Here is a 5,252-nt window from a genome sequence, read left to right on the forward strand (position 1 = left end):
GTTCCTCATGTTGTGGTGACCCAAACCCATGAAATATTTTTGTTGCTACTTCATAACTGTAATTAAATAGGTGTTTTCCAATGGTCTTAGGCAGGAGTCGGCAACCTGCGGCCCGCGGCGGATCGGCCCAAGGCCTTCCTACCGGCCCTGCGCAGTCTGCCCCGATTGCTGCCGATTTCCCTGTTTTCTCGCCCGCTCGGCCGCCATTTTGTTTTTCAAAATGGGGGACAGTCTTTGTGACCTCAGGATGGCAAAGGTCATGCGAGATTTGGCCGCCATTTTGAAAAACAAAATGGCGGTGCCCATGTAGGAGGCCTGGTGCAGCCCCTGTAGCACTCCAACAGGGCTCCAGGCTGCAGCAGGCCTGCAGCAGTCTCCACCTCGCCCTCCGCCCTTCCTCCTCCTCCATAGCAGCAGGAATAAGGAGGGAGGAGGTCTGCTGTAACAATGATAGTGGTGGTGGTGGTGATGATGATGATGACGCTTCGGTGGAAGCTCCACCCCCAGTGTGTGGCTCCGCCCCTGGAGGGTGGAAGCTCCACCCTGGCATGTGGCTCCACCCCTGGAGGGTGGAAGCTCCACCCCCGGCTTCGGCCCCCCAGTTGTCTGAGGGACAGCAACCTGGCCCCCGACTCAAAAAGGTTGCCTACCCCTGGTCTTAGGCAACCCCCATGAAAGGGTCATTCGACCCCAAAGAGGTCCCGACCCACAGGTTGGGAACCACTGCTCTAAAGCATCCCCAACAGATGGCCATCCAACCTGTGTTTAAAGACTTCCAAGAAGAAGACTCCACCACACTCTGAGGGAGTGTGTTCCACTGTTGAACAGCTCTTACCATCAGGACATATTTCCTAATGTTCAGGAGGAATCTCATTTCCTGTAGCTTGAATCCATTGCTTCATGTCTTTGGAGTTTATCGCATTGCCTTTGCTACTGTGATAGATGAGTGATGCAACTTTAAGAAGGTGGATCTTATCGCATTTCTCCGTCACTGGGGAGTAAGCAGTCCGTATGCAACCTGGGCTTCTCCAGGCTTCTCCCACATCTTTTCAAGAACAGTATTTTCCCATTCTTGAAAAGCTGCAGCAGAAGCACAGGTTGCAGAAGCAGGGACATAGCCGGGATTTTGGGAAAGGGTGGGGGGTTCCCAGACTAAGGGCCACCATTATAATGGGGCTTGGGCGCAGTTGTGCAGCAGCGTACCCCATTCATTGTATCTAACGGAAGGGGGGGTCTGGACCCCACAGACCCCCCCCCCTTGGCTTCATCCTTGGCAGAAGTATGCCCAGTGACAAGGAAATATGATAAGATCCACCTTCTTAAAGGTATATTCCACATCTATCGTGGGAGCAAAGGGAATGCGATAAACTCTCTAGTCTTTTGTGGGTTTTTCGGGCTATGTGGCCATGTTCTAGAAGAGTTTATTTCTGATGTATTGCCGGCATCTGTGGCTGGCATCTTCAGAGAATCTGAATGATGGGAGAAGAATCTGAAGAGAATCTGAAGATGCCAGCCACAGATGCAGGTGAAACGTCAGGAATAAACTCTTCTAGAACATGGCCACATAGCCCGAAAAACTCACCAAAAACTATGGATGCTGGCCATGAAAGTCTTCAAAAACTCCCTTGTCTCTTGAACAACAGAAAATAAGCTTGCTTCTTAAACCCTAACTGTCAAGATTCTCACCCATCTAAATTTTGGTTGGGGATTCCTGACACTCAAGAAACCTGTTCTTCAACCATTTTCCAAATGTCTTTGCATACTTTTTCTATCAGTATTTGTCACAGGAAGAACAATTTGGAAATAATTTAAAGGCCTGAACCCTACACAAACATCTACTGGAAATGAATCCTATTAAAGTCAAGAAGACATATACATCTGAGTAGATGTACCCACGACTGCATTGTTAAATAATCTTTCAGTGGTGCATGCCAAATGCAAAGTCCATTTATCTCAGTCTAAAAAATATCACACATAAGACAAAACCCAATTGTGTTTTGTACACAGTACACAGTACACATCCAGCAGGCATCACCATGGAAACAAAGACATTTTGTTCGTTTCATCATTGTGTGGTACTCTAGAAGGCACCTGTTTTACTCACCCTTGACAAGTTCCTTTTGGCAAATGGCCATCCTGAAAAGCAGGACAACTTGTGTTAAATTGTATTAATCCATATCAGGGAAGGCCAGCACATTTCTGGCAGTTCTTAGGCCTTGGGCAGCAATGGTACTACAGTTTTATCAGCTGAAAGGATGGAAGGGGGAATGTGAACAAAACTGACACTAGGGAGAAGTATGGTAGGCTTTTGAAAAGCATGGCCTTGGAGGAATTCCTTTCTTTTGTTTGTTCCAAGCCTTCAGGATAGGTCAGGGAAAAAAAACACATCAGTTCCATCTGTTTGGACTGAGTTGATCTGTACTTAATATTGGCACAAAGAGTTTGTGAATTCTCCACAGGCACTTCAGGCCCCGGGAATATACAGTTAAAGCAACTCAATTCCATTACATTGCAGTGCCTGAAAGAAAAGAACTTCAGCAGAGAGTGTGAGCTTTAAGGCATTCTTCATCCTGTGCTTTTGAATTTCTCTTCCATCATGAGAGGTAAGAAGGCACACTTTAATTGCCATTAAACATCGGGAACAAACAAACTCACACAATTTTGATAAGTTTTTCAGACAGAATAAGGCTGATCCATGCTGTGTTTGGATTTGTTTGATCTGAATTGCTGTTTTTCTTAAAGCTAAGAATTGTTATCAATAAAACCCCTGGCGTCACCTTGATTTATCACCAAATGGGAATGAAACAACAGGGAAGTGAATTAATTTTTTTAAAACAACAACAACACGGAAAGAGTATATACGTATTGAAAGATGTTTCCCTGAGCTATTTTAGCTTAATTTGATTTCACTCTCTTTCATTCTGGTTCATTTAAAGAAACAAAAATCAAGTCTTTTTCTTTGTATTATTCTTATTTACCAAAGGAGAGAGCAAAGTTGTCATCTTTACAAGAGAGAGAGAGAGAGAAGCTTGTATTTCTGATGCTACCGATTCTCTGCCTACCCTGGATATGTATGTTGTATGATTGTTTTTAGAGTTTTTGTACTATTGAATTTTATCTATGAGATTGTTTGTAATGATTTTTTAATTAGTCTGTAACCCCGTTTCTATCCTATGGGAGAGGCGGGGAAACATAAATAAAATTTATTATTATTATTATTATTATTATTATTATTATTATTACATTGTGACTAAATCCTTACATTCTTCTCTGCTATGTTAAAAATGAAATCCAGTGATCAATGAAAGATATATTTAAGCAATTCTAAGTTACAATCCTGTTTATACATACCTGAGAGTACATACCATAGAACACAGAAGGACTTACTTCTAAGTAATCAAATATAAATAGGATTACTCTGTGTTTGTTTCAGATTCAGCATGGAGCTGTAGCTCAAAACAACAACAACACATTTTATGAAGAAGGCCCCAGGCTCAAAATCTGGCATGTCTAAGGAAATCTGGAAGTCTAAGACCCAGGAGGGCTGCTGCAAATCAGTCCAGACTAGGGGTGGGCAAAATGTGGCCCCTTGAACCTACAAAGCTCCCCCTTTAAAAATTAAAACCATGTTGGACAATATTTTACATAACTTTCCCCACTCCAAGAACTCACAACTGCTGCAAAAGGCAATGGCTCTGCTCCCTCAACTCACTCCACATACCCTCCTAGAAACATGCCATAATTCCCTAAATCAGCCATAGATTAATCAAAATTGGAAGTGACATAACTCCATTCCTGTTTTGATTTTGCCTAAATTAGAGCCAAATTTGAACATTTGTCCAGAAACAAATAGTTCCTTTTTAAAAAGGAGTCTAGAGGATTGTTTTACTTGTTTTCTCTATCTGTAGGTTAACATACAGCTCTGCTACTGCTGATAAGAGTCTTGAGCTCTCTAGCAGTGTCAAATGCTGCAGTGAGAAGTAGCTGATCTGACTCTCTAGAACACGCATTGGCAAGTCCTGTAAAGCTGCATGAACCAGCATCAAAATGTCCTGTAACTGGTTCTGCAGAACCTGGTGGGGCCATTTTATTCAGAATGGCTGTGGGGATTACCAGATTTGTAGAATCCAAAAAGTCTTCAAGGCTATCCTTTTGCATGAGGAAGGATTTCCCTCCTTCCCAAAGCTAGATATTTGGATAGGGTAGAAGAAAAGCAGTGAAAGTGGTAGGGACCATGTAAATGGAAGCAGGAGGCAGTGTATGTCTTACCATTTGATTTGGAAGGAAGTCTTTCCCTATCCCTGACGTCCTGAAATATTGTCCATGGAATGCTTGGTTGCTGTCCTGCCTGTTACTTACACAAACATTAGTAATTGTGTACAAGTATGCAGGTTTTGCAAGTTCAGTCTGGTTTCAGTAGTGAATCATCATTAAGCTTCCAGATTAAATTAAAGGTGTGACAGCTGTCATCAATCAGCAAACAGCATCACTCTGTATGACGTCATAGCATCAACATGAGATTACAAAGCATTACTGATAAGTCTTGCATGGAAATTTTTTATGTAGCTTTAAAATAATGTTGTAATAAGCTGCCCTATCCTCTTGATGTTACTTTATGCACATAAAGAAATATATTGGTTAGATGCTTGTGTGTGTGTGTGTTGTGCTTTTAAATCAAGATATGTAAGTGATTTTGCATGTAATGTTTTTTTTTAATGCTTGATTACTATGCTGTTGCACTACATACAGTAAATGATATTGCAAACTGGAGAACATTTCTCTCTAACTACATTTTTGCAAATTCTAATAAACCAAAAAGAAGCTTACATAGTTCATGTAGGTGAGTCATATTGCTCAGGTGTCACAAATCTATTAATGGAAGAGAGGTTTCCATTATTCAGAATTCAGCATGTGACACTGTTGAAGAGAAAAGTACCAAGCACAAGTGTTAGAAGTACCTCTTTTTTTTCTGGAAATGTAAATTTTCATTGAAATTGCCAAGGCAGAAAATTGTTTCCTAGGAAAATATAAGGGGCTGTAAATTTTATAAAGAAGTCAGTCAGTCCCAAAGCATGCAAAGAATTTGTGTGGTTACATGTTAAACAAAAATCTGTATCTATAACATTGTTGTGATTTGTGGAATGTCTTTTCTTTGTCACCATTATAATAAATAAAGCAAAACAAGCTGCCTCTCACAAAGCTGGATTGGGGCCATGGCAACTGCACACGATGCTCCCAACCTGCTGTGGTAC

General features: G+C 41.7%; 1 long non-coding RNA gene across 1 annotated transcript; it reads left to right on the forward strand.

Moving 5' to 3' along the window:
• Positions 1 to 2,449: 2,449 nt before the first annotated feature.
• Positions 2,450 to 4,641, forward strand: LOC121926797. Its single transcript, XR_006103088.1, has 3 exons — positions 2,450 to 2,603; positions 2,984 to 3,071; positions 3,434 to 4,641. It is a non-coding gene; the product is annotated as an uncharacterized LOC121926797 (long non-coding RNA).
• The last annotated feature ends 611 nt before the right edge of the window (positions 4,642 to 5,252 follow it).

The sequence above is a fragment of the Sceloporus undulatus genome, chromosome 3 (genome assembly GCF_019175285.1).
Source record: "Sceloporus undulatus isolate JIND9_A2432 ecotype Alabama chromosome 3, SceUnd_v1.1, whole genome shotgun sequence".
NCBI classification, from domain to species: Eukaryota; Metazoa; Chordata; class Lepidosauria; order Squamata; family Phrynosomatidae; genus Sceloporus; species Sceloporus undulatus.